Consider the following 16,812-nt stretch of genomic DNA (forward strand, 5'->3'; position numbering starts at 1 on the left):
TCATGAGCGCCAAACTAGTCAGTACACTTAGGTCATCTGCGGGCGCCCGCTGCCCGTCGCTGGCAGATTAAATGGGCTTCTAAGCCCATTTCCCCCCCCCCCCCCAATTTTATTTCATATAAACCCTCTTCTCTCTCTCAACCTGAGCCCCACACCTTCATTCACCCCTAAATCTCCCACTCTCACCTCATTATCCTCGATCCTCCTCCATCCTAATCTTCATCCATCTTTCTCATCCTCTTAATCTTCCATCCCAAAGCCCTAACAAGAGAGTTTTTGATTCTTCAACTTGAGGTAAGTCTTCTTCTTCCTTTCTTTCAATTTGTGGATCATCGGAGGATGGGATTGATGTGGTGAAGGTTGTAGACTTTATTGGGATTGTGCATGGTTGATTTTAGATGCCAATTTTTGGAATTTTCACCTTTCTAACCTCATTTTTCTCTCTTTTGATTTCTGCTGCATACCAAGTGTTTGACAAAAGTCCTGAACCAATTTTCTTCATTCCAATGGCTCCTAGGGTTATTTCCAAGCGTGCTAGGTCATCCGAGGGCCCTTCTAATGCTCCTCCGCCCCTAAATTGGGCTAAATGGCCAATTAAAATCGAAGCTCATTTTGACATTACACCTACTTTCGAGAGCAATGTGGAGACCGCATGGTCCATCCGCGAATTGAGGCCTCGTGGCCTATCCTCTATTTTCAAACTGTGCGCTCATTCTTACTTCCCGCGTGTAGTCCGTCTGTTCTATGCCAACATGGTCCACTCATGTGAGGAACTGGACAAAATCAAAACCACCATTGATGACTATGATTATGAATTCGACCTCGATGACCTTGCTATAGCTATGGATTGCCCCTTGATTTCGCCAGTGGATGAGGCTGGCCTCCCCCTTTATGTTGAAGGTCCCGATCAGCCTACCTAAGCGGACATTGTGGGAGAAATTTGTCATGGTCAATTCACCGAAAACAGAACCACAAGCACCAATAAATCTTTCTTACCTTACCGGCTATGGTTTCTCAATTCGGTCCTGGCCAAGAACGTCCTACCCGTGCCAGGCCATTCCGAGCGAAAGGGGGAATTTCTGAAAACCCTCTACTATGCTGAAAAGGAGTGTTGGTTTTGTGTCCCACAACTTGTCTGGGACCAATTGCTTAAAATCTATAAGGAATTAATCTTGGTTCGGTCGCGCACCACCACAACCTGGGCATTCCCATTTCCATACCTTATTACAAGGCTGCTCAAAAATATGGGGTTCTGAGCTCCCCATGGTGAACAGAAAGAGAAAAATGTGTTGCACTTCAACCTTGGGGTCTGGAAGTCCAGCACAGCTCAACTTTAGACATCCCGTCAGGCCCGCATTGATGACGAGTTGGATTGGGGTGCTCCGGCCCCCCCTATGGCTCCTACTCCTCTTCCTGATGCCCCTGCTTCTCCAGCTGCCACTTTTGTCCCGCCGCCGGATGTCATGACTCGCGCTGACTATCTCACTTTGGATGCTTGTCTCGATGCTTTTTCCTTGCGCTTTGATGCTATAGAGGGTACCGTCCAGAAAACCCAGGAGAATCAAGAGATTTTGCAGGCTATGCTCTAGTCATTGATTGACCGAGCGCCAGGCGCACCTGGTGCTTCCTCCTCCACGCCGATGGAGGATTGATTTCCTGTTTCTCGTTTTATTTTCCTTTTGCAGTAGTACTACTTTTAGACTTTTTTTGGGCCGCGTTTGGCATTTCTTTTCCAAGTTCTTTTCCACTTTTAACTGCATCTCTTTTGTTATTTTGCATGGATTTTAACTTTGAAATAAATTGCAGTTATCGTTAGTAATTTTTGGATTCATTCGATTCTTGCTCTATATAGATACTTTTGACAAGTGTTTGATTTCAAGTTTGGGGGTATGCTCTTGGAATTCACAAAGTGGCTTCTTTTTACACCGCCAGTCTATTCCTCCTCAACTTGGTACTATTGTTCTTTGCACTCTCCAATTTTCTTTCTAATTCTCTTATCCGTTGTCTTCTCACATTGAGGACAATGTGACATTCAAGTTTGGGGGTGCATATGCTTTCATTCGTATGATTTTTGCTCATTTTTCATGTTGTTGAAAGCAATGATAGTGTAACTATGGAACTTGTTGAAGGTCGAAGCATGTACTTAATACTTTGTGTATAGAAGCCAAGATAATTTTTGAAAATAAGGAAACTTTTGAAATAAGCATGTCGATTCATAGTTGGTTTGTATAAAGACTTTAATTAAATTTTTGTCGGATTTCATACTCTTTTATGCTTCACATTGCACATTTGCACACCGGAAACCTAATTGTGAGGCATGCAACCCAAATTGACCTTGATTGGGACTCAGTGATCTGAATTAATAACCCTAATGAATGGATACCCTTGGCATTTAAACCAAAAAAAAAAAAAAAAAGGAGAAATCAATGACCAGTCGAAGTTCGTAGCCTTTCCAGCTCGAGTTATTAAACCCTAGGAGTGTTTCTACACTTAGCACCCTAAAACCATCTAGTTTGGGAGTTGTTGGCCTAACACTTGTTATATGGGTTGATTAGAAAACTTAAAGAACCTAGACATTGCACGGTTATTTAAAAAAATAAATAAATAAATAAATTTGGTTTGTCGAAGTTCGTAGCCTTTCCAGCTCGAGTTATTAAGCCCTAGGAGTGTTTCTACACTTAGCACCCTAAAGCCATCTGGTTTGGGAGTTGTTGGCCTAACGCTTGCTACATAGGTTGGTTAGAAAGCTTAAGGGATTTTGGCATTGCACAACCAATAGTTAGCTTTCTTTTATGTGAACAATAGAATTCTTAATAAGCAACAAAAGTTGCATTGTAATAAAATTATGCCATGGGGACCTCATTTTGAAGGAGATTTAAGGATGTGAAAATGTATTTTTGGGATTGGAAAAAGAGGGTAAAAGCCGCATATTGGGAATTCGGCTCACTTTCACTGAAGTTAGAGTTCATGTTATTCAAGAAATGATAATTGAAGTTTTTATATAGAGCTTAATGATTGATGCATTTAAGATTGAACTCATTTTTTCCATTTTGATTATTAAGGCTTCATATATGCAAGGTAGTTTGTTTAATGGAACTTCCTCCAATTTTTTGTCATTCCGTGTTACATTTGAGCTTATAGACAAATTTCTTGCTTAATGATTGATGCATGTTGTCATTTTTGCTAGATTCTATTTTTTGTTTTGCTAAGGGACTAGCAAAATGTAAGTTTGGGGGTGTGATAAGCGCCGAATATTGCATATTCAAGCGCCCTTCCTTGCATTAGTTAAGTCTGTTAATGGAGTATAATGTACAGTTTTAATTTATTTTTGCACTTTTGTCTTGCTTCAGGTCAGTCTCCCTGAATTTGATCAAAGAAGCGGTTTTGGCATCAATTATGTTGAAATACGTGCGCTGTGCCGGGGAGTCATCTTTTGGACCTGACTTCTCCTGTTGCCATTTTATGAAGTCATGACTGAGTGTTCGTCGTGGGAGTGCATCCACAGTCCGGCTTAAAGAAGGCTTGCAAGAAGCCTTGAAAATATTGCAAAGGTAAGCTCCCGCGGGCGCCCGCCGAATGCCTCACCTCTCTGTCTAGTTTCACGGCGCCTTGCAGAAGCCCCCGCAGTAGCTCCCGCGCACCACCGTAGGCGCCCGCCATAGCGTCGCGGGCACCCGCCAAACATGCCAGTATCATCCTCGCCAGCCGCAGCTTCCACGGGCGCCCGCCGGCCCTCTGCAGGCAATTCACCTGCCCCTTTTTTTCAGCATTCTTGTTCCCTTATCTTCTTTTTATGTGGTTGAGATTGAGCCAGAGGGGGGAGGTCGGGATTTTGGAGTATGGGGAGTACATTTTGGAAGGATAAGAAGGGGGTATGATCATACATATCTCATATCTCATCTTGGCAAGATTTTTGGAGAGAGAAGAGAGCAAGGAGATAGAGTTCTTGTGGCTACAAGGAGGGACCTCGAAAATGGAGGTTGCATCCAAGCTTCTTCCTTCTTCTACGGCTCCCATAGGTAACTAAACCTCCATCTAGGGAGGTGATGAGGCCCCTCCCTTGTAAGCATGATCTAATTTAGGTTATATTTTGGGGCAACAATGTATATTTTTGGTCTTTCCATGATCTAGAGCCCTCTATTTGTTGTAATGGATTTTAAATGTTTATAAATGGTTATTTTGAGTTATTCATCTTGTCTTAGATGGTTACTTTTTCTAATCATATTGCTTGCACTTTCATAGTGACAATGGAAGTTAGATCATGGAATGGTTTTAATGGCATGGAGTTGGAGAACTTTGATAGATCATTGCCTAGGTGATGCCTTTGATGGTCTATACTTATTTCTTACCTTCATGTGCTTCATTATTTTATCTAGGGCTTGATAATCTTTCATTTAGGTAAATGTAGTTAAGCTACACCTTAGTTAGGTAGTCTAAACATGTTCACCTTTGATGGATCATGCTTGCTTGAGATTTAATGTACATCTTGTTGATTATATGGCAATAAGGTGTTGCTGTATATTTCTTGACCATCATATATTGTTTTTCCCCCAATTTAGCTCTAATCTAGCATGTGTATAGGGATGGAGGCGGATTCACTTCCCTAGTCTTTCTTTACTTGTATTTCATCTCCTTTAAAATTCTTGCAAGCTTTTATTTTATGCATCTTAATTTCATAGCTTAAGTGACAACTAACAAATCCTCTATGAACACCCGTGGTTTGACTTACCCGACCAATAGCCCTATTTTATAATGATTTGTGCTATTGCAAAACAGGTTGATTTATAATTGTAATCGATCCGTCGATCAACAACCGGTGGTGCTACACGAACACCTTGATGGCCTTGCATATTGGGAGGTTGTGGAGTAAAAATTAGCCGAGGCATTCCCAATGGAACTTGGCCTTGTTGTTGTGGTGGAATGAATGGTCTTGGCATGCCTAATGGGACTTAGATGTTATCATGATGCATATTAGGGTGGAGGATACCTTGTTGGTCTATGTGACCAAGGTCCTCCACATGATCGTCATTTTGCTCCTCCATTGGTAAAATGGAGTGACTAAAATTACCCCTTCCCTTAGAATTATGAACAATGGATTCAAGACTCAAATTAAGTGGGACAAGAGTAGGATATAATGACCTACGACCAGGCATGCACAAACAAAATAAAAACAAGCAACAAGCAAGTAATAATCACTTCGCCTCCATAACAAATCAATCAACAAACATCCTCCACATACATTGATCCCATACTCCCATGCTTTAAACAATATGCAACAAAAATTAATTTTGCCTCCACGTAGGTTCACGATCTATCTAAGAAAATGAAAACTTGCCTCCACGCGAGCTCACGATTTAACTAGAGATTGAGTTTAGAAAAGCTCACAAAGGGTCCTTAAGCAACTTTAATTTATTTTTCAATTTTCGCCTAGCTTTACAATTTTTTTTTAGATTTTAGCCTTTTATGCTTAGCTTAGCTTCTTGCTTTAGAATTCTCCTTTACTTCACTTCCTATTACTCAATGCACCTAGCCAATCAAGAACAAACATAATAAGGAACCAAAATAAATAAAGTAAAAACATGATCAAAAGAGTACTAATTCCTAATTGTTTCCAAAATACGGCATTGCCTAATCCCCCGCAATGACGCTAAAACTTGGTGTGTTATTGTGGACTGGTGTTGGATCGTCATCAAACCCAAAAAGTTTATGCAATGTGGCCAAGTTTTACATTTAGAAATTGCCACTACTACCTTTCACTAAAAATATAGCTAGGGTGAGTAGGGATGGTCCCGAGGGATTGAGGGTCACACTAGGTTGAGGAATCAAAATTAGGGTTAGTAGGTCGAGTGATCAAAGTAGTGGTTGATTAGTTGAATTAAACTAGATGCAATTTAAATTAAAGTAAACAATAATGCAATAGAGAGAATTAAAGAGAGAGAGATCTTGGGGTTTAGAGATCACCACTAAGCATAGCTTTTCTACACCTTTAATGAATGATTAATGAGGGGAAAAACATGTATTGTAACAAAGTGTGTATGTGTGGTTGTTCCAACAAGCATGGATGACAAATTAAGCATATATTATCTAAACAACATGGTGAATAGCACAACATATCAAATTAAGCCATTAATCCTTTCTTTAAGCTCACAACCAAACACATCACAAGGTTAGATATATATGTTACTTGCTTTCATAAGTATGGAACATCAATAACAAGCATGAATTGTCCTCCCATTTAACAACTACACTACAACTAAGCTAATGACATGAAATTAAACTAATTCAACTAAGAGAGAGGTACAATCCATCAAGAAATGAGTATGAACCATCAAATAAACCACAAGAACATGACATTAAGCACTATGTCTTGACAATCTCTAGATCTATAGCATCAATACACATAGACATGCATCAATAACACAAGAAATAGAGACAAACACATGAACATCTATTCTAGCATACATAGACATATGGATAGAATGAATGATTAATTGGAAGCATTAAACCACATAAATCACTGAATAAACAAGATCTATATATATATAAGTGTCAGGACATGAATCACAATACAAATCCCCTCAGAAATACGTAAATCAAGAAGTAGAAAGCATGCTTAGGGCTAACTCTAGCCCCAAGAGGATGTTTAGCCACTCATGGATGATGTCCTCTAACCCTCAAGGACAAGCTCCATGGAAAAAATCTGCTCCTTGGTTGATGAAAAGTCTCCAATGGTGTCCCTAGCCTCCTTCTCTCCTTTTCTTCCTCCCTAATTATGTGTATCAAAGTATAACAAAAGGCTCTCTTAAAAAGTGGCTCATATTCCTTATATAGGTAGGTCAATAATCACCCCAACTGAGCTGAGCTCGTACACCAATAATCCTTTAATGATTAGATATGAGACAAATTTTAATGAGCTAGAATTTGGATTTTTCTCAGGATTTGGGAGGTTCGATCGATCGCACTTAAGGTACGATTGATTAAACATGGCTGAGATCTATCGAATTTAAGTTGGATCGATCCTCAATGGCGGCACCTTTTTGGATCAAAACAAATCTGAGATATTTTGAAGATATTTTTGGGAAAAGGACAAAAGTGGTTGGTAGGGTGGTACAACTGGATAAGATCAATCTTTTGGATAAAGACAAGATGGTTCGATCGATCAGAGAATAAGGTTGGATCGATTGAACTTTAAGATTTTTGAATAGGAACAAATATGGCTCAGATCCATCTTGAAGTGCTGAGATCAAGGAAAGTTGGATCGATCGAACTTTTCTTGAGATCGATCGAAGTTACCGAAATTCCACTATTTGCTTCCTTTTTGCTATACTTTGCTCCTTTCTTTGATTCATCCCAGAATTGCTTCAATTATGCTCTTATTTGGCTGAGTTGGCTTGTTTTTGGGATAAGTACCTAAAAATGGAAATAACACAAAATCAATACAAAACGGTAAAATAAGATAGATAAAGGTTCTAGAATACCTAAGCTTAAGGGGTTTAAATATGCACTTTTCAGTGCTCATCACACCCCCTAACTTAAATATTGCTAGTCCCTAGCAATGAACTAGAAAGTAAAGGAATGAAATGAACAACTATACAACTATGAACTAGAAAGCAATAAATGGATAATGCCACTTTCGTAGGGAACATGATTGCACTTAGCATATGCAATAAGCCTTTTAAACCCCTAGGTTATCCCTAGTGGACGAGTGAAGTCTCATGAGGGTTTCCAGATATGATACCCATAAACATTAAGCTCATTCTTTCGAAAGAGGCACCAATATTGCAAACAAGCATTAGGAAAAAACTACCTCAAGTATGCAATTTTTCAACCATTTCCAAGCAATCTCCCAGAATTTCAACATCAAGCAAGCAAATATGGTCCTCCACACATCAGGAAAACGATTATGCAAATCAAAACAACTCAAGAATCCTTTTTTGAGTGGACTAGCATCAAGTGTGTTGTTATCTAAGCCAACTAAAGAAATGATCACATCCTTACCCTCAAACTAGCACACAAATCTAGTACCGATCATCAAAACAAAGAGTGGACCTCTTATTAAAGCTTTATTGTTCTAGGTGCGCTTATTCTTTTCACTCAATTTTTTTTTTTTTTATAGGATCAAAGATGGAAGCATAGTGCAATGTGTTGATCTATTAAGCTTTCTAGCGATCCATGAGGTCGAGCATTAGGTCAATGACTCCCAAACCGGACGGCTTTAGGGCATTAGGTGTTCAAACATCCCTACGGACTTACAAGCTTAAATCAACTAGGCTACAAATCAAGACAACCTCCATCTAATCACTTCCCACTTCTCACCTTTTGGGATAAGTCCTCACTTTTATTGCTTTTGCAACTTTTTTTTTTTTTTTTAGTTCAATTATTAACCTAAAGTTTGGGCCCTCCACTTTTCGGTGCTAGAAATTCAGTGCTTGATGAGGCTAGAATCCCGGCTACTCAATGAAAAGGGATTGTTATCCACTTTTGTCAAGAATGAAAGCTTTCAATGCACTACTAGTCAATTAAGATATAATCAATTCAATAATCAACAAAGCATGTACCCCACAAATGAATGTTAGTGTGCACCTGTGCTAGTGCAGAATCCTAGAGTGAATCTCAAAACAATCACAAAGTCAGGATGATGTAGACCACAAGTGCAAGCAAGATATCAATCTTTCGAAAAATTTACTCCTAAATGGCATCCACAAGGCATACAAGGAGTATTGGACTCTCAAGTCAAGCAATTTTTAAATTTTAAACAATATAGTCCTCAAAAGATCAAAATCATAGCTAGTTATGGACCAATCATAGAAAATTCATCAAATACACAAGTCATGCTCAAAATTTTGAATTGAAAGCAAATACTGCTGCAATTAACACCATTACCCCCCCCCCCCCCAAACTTAAATAGCACAGTGTCCTCAATGTGCAAAGAGAATAAAGGGAAAGAGTATACTAGTGCAACTAAGCAAAGAATGGTCGGGACTGAAGTATCTAAAGTGGGTGGCATAGCCCCCCCCCAAACTTGGGATTAACTGTGGTCCTGAAAAGATGGCACTGGATAAAAGTTTATTAGACAACAAAGGGGATAATAACAATGCACAGTGGACATGCAAGTGTAAATGGGATAGCAACTGAAAATTAGAAAGAGGTAAAAGGGTGGTCCTGAAAATTGTGTAGCACTTTCTCTTACTGAAGTCACTGAGATGCACCTGATAAAGTCAAATAGACTGATAAAAGAATATAAGAATATGACATCCATAAAGAAAGCATATATATAAAGCAGGATAAAGTGCATTGTACATCATAAAATCAAAGCCGACAGACCGGCTGCAAAAATAGTATACAGTGACAAAAATGCAGCAAGTATCACAAATATCAAGTATAATAAGGAAGAGGGACTGGGAATCTGAGGTGGATGAGGCAGGACGGGTAAGGGGTCCTCCGCAAATGTCTCAAGATAGATCTCTGAATGCGGTCATGACATCCGTACAGAGGGTAGCAATATTAGCTTTAATGGAGACAGCATCCTCTCAAAGAGAGATCGTGTCGGCGCGGATAGAAACTACAGCATCCTCCAAAGCCAGGAGTCGCTCTCTAAAGCCGGGTGTCTGTGTTGGAGCCTCAGGTACCGCTGGAGCGGGAGAATAATGATCCTGAGTCTGCTCCGCATCGTGAATGGGTGACCCAACTGGTGCTCCAAATCGATGTCCATATGTACGGCAACCGGATCGACTAGTATGTCGTCCGCTGCTGGGCCTACTGCTACTGCTGCCTCCTCAGCCTCTAGCTCCTCTACCGCCTCTACTGCGTCATCCTATAATCTCGTGGTAATAGCATTGTAGCTCTTATCCCAGTCCTTCTTCTGGAAGGTACAGGATCCTCTCTCAGGGCGCTCCCGTGGCTAAAAGGGATAGTGCTGATCACGTAGGATCTGGGTGATGAGGTGGCCGAATGGGAGATACTTAGCCCTTTTGGGCCTCTCCTTGCTAATGTAGTCATCATAGAGCTTCATCATCACGCTCCAGATGAGCGCTAGGATAGATAGTCAATGCCCTGAATAAAATGTGTACAGAGCTGTCAAAAAGTCGCCTCTCTGCTGTATCTTATAGCCGGCCATAAAGATGTTACGAAACAGGACAGAGTTGAAGAACCACAGGTCGTTTGGAAGATAAGTGCAGGTGGCGAAAGGCTCGCCATCGGCATAGTGACCTGTGAGAAAAACTGCCATGTCCGCATATGATGGCCTGTAGAGAGTGGGGTATGTGTCATGTAGCTCTGGAGGGCAGTGATGTGGATAGTGGCAAGATCTGGACAATGTATCCACTGTAATAGAAATCAAATGACCATCAATGGTGGTCCTCAGCTCCGCCATGTTACGTGAGGTAGGTCGGAGGTTCTAGAAAAGCATCTGTACTAGCCTCGGGTACACCGGGTCTGTGACAGGGACAAGAATGGCTACCAGGCCTCTCCGTAATATATCATCATATGCGGATCGAGTAAGTACCAATCGGGAAAAGAAGTCTATGTCGAAGACCGACTCGTGTGCCACTGAAAGGCGTGAATATCTACGCAATGGCTGGTCTAACTCCTGGTCTGGCTGAGCTAGCTATGGTGGTGGAGGTGGTGGATGCCTAGCCTTAGCTGAATGAGAAGGAGATGCGCCAGCATCAGAGTGTAATATGCTGTCAGAATGGGAGGACTGTATGGGCTCCACTAGCTCCTCCTGTATGGGGTCCTGGGCATGAGATAGACTTGCCTCGTCGTTAAAACTCTACATGCCCCTGCGGGTGATAGTGTCCGCGGGCTACAGTCTTAACCCTAGCCATGGCCTGTAAAATAATTGGAAACTTGCAAAAGAAGTCAGTGCTGATATAAAGAATTAAAGCACAAAATAGAATCATGTATGTCAAGTAAGATAGACAAAACAGATAAATGTCATGAATCTATGGAAGAGACAGGATGTGAACATGCTAAGCAGTATAAGTGTAAAATGCATCCAATATGGAGAATCAAAGGCATTGGGCATGAATGAGATAGAATGGACATAAGATAAGATGCATGGAATGTGTATATGAAATCTGTGAAGTTCGATCGATTATAAAAAAAATGTGAGATCGATCTCACATGATCGATTCGAGAAACTAAGAAACTAAGTTCGATCGATCTCACTAGATCGAATTGAGAAATAGGTTCGATCGATCGAACTGTGCGAAAAATGTGAGCAATCACAGATCTGTGACGTGGATGGCACGGGGCCTTCACGAACAAAGTCGTGGGTCCATCAACACAACATAGCATCAATCTTAATCACTTAATGAGGCCCATACTCCCAAAAATCAAAACAAATCTCAACCATATATACAATCATATATACATATATATACATATATAAACAAAAAGCTTCAAACTTTCAGATATTGCAATAATCATCATTAAAACATCATGGATCTAACATGGAAAACATGTATGAAGTAAATCGAAGCTTGAAATACAAGATGAGATTCAGATCTTACCCAAATCGAAGGATGAGATGAGATGAAGATGAGATGAAAATCTGAGAGGAGAGAGAGAGATTCGGGATGACATGAAGCTCGTCGGAGGACTTGCCGGAGATGGGGAAGAGTGGGTACGGCGGCGATGAGAAGGATTGGGTTATGAGAGGGTTAGATCAATCTTAGGAATCGATCTAGAAACCCTTGGTTCATTTTTTAAAAACATCCCCTTTGCCAGTTCGATTGATCGAACTGAATCCTTAGATCGATCGAACTGACATCGATCTCTCCTCAAAGTATTTTTGAAATTTTTTAAGATTTTAAAAATTTTAAGACTTAAATTTAAAATTTAAGTTTTTTTTATTTTTATTTTTTTGAATTCAAAATTAAAAAGTCAAAACAAAGTCAAAGTAATGAATTCCATAAATGAGATCAATCAGAACAAATGTTCGATCAATCTGACAGAGAGCTAAAAATATGCAGGTTTTTGGTTTCAGAAATTTTTCTAAGTCTTGGAACTCAAGATCGATCGAACTTAAAGTTTGGATCGATCTAAGGGCTTATGATCGATCTGAGAACAAATTTGATCAATGAGACAGAGAAGTGATTTGGATGCAGGTCAAAAAATTTCTAAGTGTTGGATGCAGGTTAAAGTTCGATCGATCAAATACTCCTTGGAGATCAATCGAACTTATGCAAAATGCTTAATTTTAATATAAAAGTGCATGCAATCCAAATCACAGTTCCTAGCAATGCATATGAACCAAAAAAAAATATCTAGACTCCGCAAGAATTGAAATTAAAGATAGAAATGAGGGAGGAATAGGGTTTTGACACCCTACGAAATATCTTGTTAGTCTTTAACGTCTCTAGCAAGACGTTGGGCTCTTTTAGCCCGGATTAAACATCTTGTAGTGCATCCCCTCCTCAATGGGGTGATAAGTGTTTTGAACTCCACCCAACAAATGGTTCTTTAAGGAACTTATTGGATTAAACTCAAAAGACGTTTTTGGTCCTTGGTCAAAACAATCTTTGGGCTTCCACGCCCTTTCAAAACAAGATTTTGAAACAACTTTCTTTGGTTTCAAGGTTGAAGATGGACTTTTTGAAACTTTGGTCTCACACAAAAACTCAATTCCTTCACTTTTAAGGTCATGACATTTCTCTACAACATTAATCTCTTCATGCTTCAAATGAGTTCGGGGTTGGATTGAAAATATTCAACTTTACCTTCATGTAGCCAAATGAGATCTTCATTATTCCCATCCGATAATTAATGTTGGCATTCACAATTGCCAAGAAAGGACGGCCAAGGATAACGGGAATTTGGCTCTTAGGATTTGGGACCGGTTCCGTGTCAATGACAACGAAATCAACGGGAAAGAAGAATTTATCAATTTTAATCAAGATATCCTCAGTGATACCCCTAGGCTTTTTGATTGATCAGTCTGCAAGTTGCAAAACTATCGACGTTGGTTTCAAGTCTCCTAAGCCTAATTTGACATATACCGAGTATGGAAGAAGATCAACACTTGCTCCTAGGTTAAGAAGAGCCCGATTAATGATATGATCACCAATGATGCATGAAGTAGTAGGTGACCCGGGGTCCTTAAATTTTGGAAGAGTGTTATGCTGCAAAATTGAGCTTACTTGCTCGGTTAAGACCACTTTTCTAGGTGCTTGGCTTTTGTTCTTCCTCTTTTGGGTGCACAAGTCTTTCAAGAATTTGGCATAAGCCGGAATTTGCTTGATTGCATCCAAAAGTGGAAGATTGACTTTCACTTGCCTAAACATGTCCATAATTTCATTTACTTTGGCCTTTTGCTTGTCATTTGAAATTGATCATTTTAAAGCATCCGAAAATGGACCTTTTGGTTCAAAAACCTTTTCAGAATTTTTCTTTGAAGTCTCTTCAACACAAGAAGTTTTCAAATCATTTTGTAAATCTTTCTTTTCAAAATCACTATTCAAATCACTTTTCATAACTTTCTCATTTATATGGTCATGCACATGCAATGAATGAGGAATATGATATGAAACGGGACGGGTGTCAACTTGGGGTTGCACCGGTTCACTCTCTTCATTGGACATACCCACTTGGTTAACCACAATCTTTCCACTTCTCAAGGTAGTCACCGTATTGACATGCTCTAATGTGTGACCTTCTGATGAGGAATGAGTCTCCACAACACATTGTTGCTTTTGTGGGGCATTCAAAGGCATTTTTCCCTTCTCTCTTACATTTAAAATGCTAGCTATTTGCCCTACTTAGGTTTCTAGCTTAGCAATGGATTGAGAGTGAGAATGAAGTAATTGTGTGTTTGCTTCTAAAGTGCCCAAAGTGGTCAAAACTTTCTCTTCAAAAACGGGACTTCTAACATTTCCTTGGGAATATGATGGTTGATTAGGGAAATGAGAATTAGAGAATTGGTTTCCTTGTGATTGGTATGATGATCTAAAACCTTGGGAACCTTGGCCTTGTAGTGGAGGTGGAATGTACTGCTAGTCCCTAGTAATGAACTAGAAAGTAAAGGAATGAAATGAACAACTATACAACTATGAGCTAGAAAACAATAAATGGATAACGCCATTTTTGTAGGGAACACGATTGCACTTAGCACATGCAACAAGCCTTTTAAACCCCTAGGTTAGCCCTAGTGGACGAGTGAAGTCTCGTGAGGGTTTCCAGAAATGGTACCCACAAACATTAAGCTCATTCTTTCAAAAGAGGTACCAATATTACAAACAAGCATTGGGAGAAAACTACCTCAAGTATGCAATGTTTCAAACATTTCCGAGCAATCTCCCAAAATTTCAACATCAAGCAAGCAAATATGGTCCTCCACACATCAAGAAAATGATCATGTAAATCAAAACAACTCTAAAATCCTTTTTGAGTGGACAAACATCAAATGTGTTGTTATCTAAGCCAACTAAAGAAATTAATCACATCTTTACCCTCAAACTAGCACACAAATCTAGTACCGATCATCAAGACAAAAAGTAGATCTTTTATTAAAGATTTATTGTTCTAGGTGCGCTTATTCTTTTCACTCGATTTTTTTTTTTTTATAGGATCAAAGATGGAAGCATGGTGCAATATGTTAATCTATTAAGCTTTCTAGCGATTTATGAGGTCGAGCGTTAGGTCAATGACTCCCAAACCAGACGGCTTTAGGGCATTAGGTATTCAAATACCCCTACGAACTTACAGGTTCAAATCAACTAGGCTACAAATCAAGGCAACAACCATCTAATCATTTCCCACTTCTTATCTTTTGGGAGAAGTCCTCACTTTTTTATTGCTTTTGCAACTTTTCTTTTCTTTTTTTTTTCTTTTTTTTTTTAATACAATTATTAACCTAGAGTTTGGGCCCTCCACTTTTCGGTGCGAGAAGTTCAATGCTTGATGAGGCTAGAATCCCAGCTACTTAGTGAAAAAAGGTTGTTATCCACCTTTATCAAGAATGAAAGCTTTTAATGCACTACTAGCCCAATTGGGATATAACTAATGCAATAATCAACAAAGCATATTCCCCATAAATGAATGCTAATGTGCGCTTGTGCTAGTGTAAAATCCTAGAATGAATCTCAAAACAATCACAAAATCAAGTTGATGTAGACCACAAGTGCAAGCAAGATATCAATCTTTCAAAAAATTTACTCCTAAATGGCATCCCTAAGGCATACAAGGAGTATTGGACTCTCAAGTCAAGAAATTTTTAATTTTTAAGCAATATAGTCCTTAAAAGATCAAAATCATAGCTAGATATGGACCAATCATAGAAATATCCCTCAAATACACAAGTCATGCTCAAGATTTTGAATTTAAAACTAACACTGTAATGCACAATTCCCCTCAAACTTAAATGGTACAATGTCCTTAATGTGCAAGAGAACAAGGGAAAGAGTATACCAGTGCAACTAAGCAAGAATGATCGGGACTGAAGTATTCGAAGTGGGTGGCATGGCCCCCCCAAACTTGGGATGAACTGTGGTCCTGAAAATTGGCACTTGGATAAACTCATCAGATAACAAAATGGGATAATCAGTGCACAGTGGACATGCAAGTGTAAATGGGATAAACAGATAAATAGATGAGAGAGGTATAAGGGTGGTCCTAAAAATTGGGTAGCACTCTCTCACTGAAGTCACTATGATGCACCTGATGGAGTTAAACATACAGATATGAGAATATAATCATATAACATCCATAGCAAAAACAGATATATAAAATAGATAAAGTGCAGGTGCAACAAAAATCTCAAAGCCGATAGACCGCTGTAAAAAATAATAGAACTGTACAGTGACAAAAATAAAGTATCAATAGGAGAGAGGGATCATGAGATAGAAGGAACTGGGAACTCAGGAGGATAAGGTAGGACGGGCAGGTCGGGCTCCGCGGATATCTCTAGATAGATCTCAGAACATGGTCACGACATCCATGCGAAAGGCAGCAAAATCAGCTCTGTGGGCTGTGAGATTAGCTCGGATGGCAACAACAGTATCCTCAAGTGTCTGAAAATGTACTCCAAAGCCAGAGGTCAGATCTGGAGCCTCAAGCATAGATGAATCAGAAGAAAGCTCTTGAGTCTGCTCCTGCTCATGAATGGGTGACCTGGCTGGAGAGTACTGCTTTGTGTCGTCTGCAGGGCACTCCAAGTCAATATCTATATGATCGGCAACTAGATCGACTGGTGCGTCGTCCGCTGCGGGATCTGCTGCTGCCTAGGCCTCTGCCTGGGCCTCGTCCTCCTCTAACTTCGCTGCAGCCACTACTGCGTGGTCCTGCAGGCGAGCAATGATGGATGGGTAGCTCTTGTCCCAGTCCTTCTTCAGGAAGTGACATGAACCTCTCTCAGGGTGCTCCCGAGGGTGAATAGGGTAGCGTTGATCTATAAGAATCTAGGTGATGAGGTGGTTGAATGGAAGAGACTTAGCCAGTCCGGGCGTCTCCTTGCTGATGTACTCGTCATAAAGCTTCCTCATCACGCTCCAGATGAGCGCGGGAATGGACACCCAGTGCCCGGTGTAGAAGGCGTAGAGGGCTGTCAGATAATCGCCCCTCCTCTGAATCTTGTGCCCCGCCATGTATATATTCTGGAAGAGTACGGAATCGGTGAACCAAAGGTCATCTGGAAGGAATGTCCGAGTGGGGAAAGTCTCACCACTAGCATGATGACATGCAAGAAAGACCGCCATGTTGGCGTATAAAGGCCTGTATAGCCTCGGATATGTGTCCTGAAGCTTCGGAGGACATCTGTGTGGACAGTGGCAAGAGCGGGCTAGTGAGTCCACCATGATGGTGATCGGATGGCCA

The sequence above is a fragment of the Cornus florida genome, unplaced genomic scaffold (genome assembly GCF_030987335.1).
Source record: "Cornus florida cultivar Cherokee Brave unplaced genomic scaffold, ASM3098733v1 CherokeeBrave_3.0.0_Hap2_Chr06, whole genome shotgun sequence".
In the NCBI taxonomy this organism is placed as follows: domain Eukaryota; kingdom Viridiplantae; phylum Streptophyta; class Magnoliopsida; order Cornales; family Cornaceae; genus Cornus; species Cornus florida.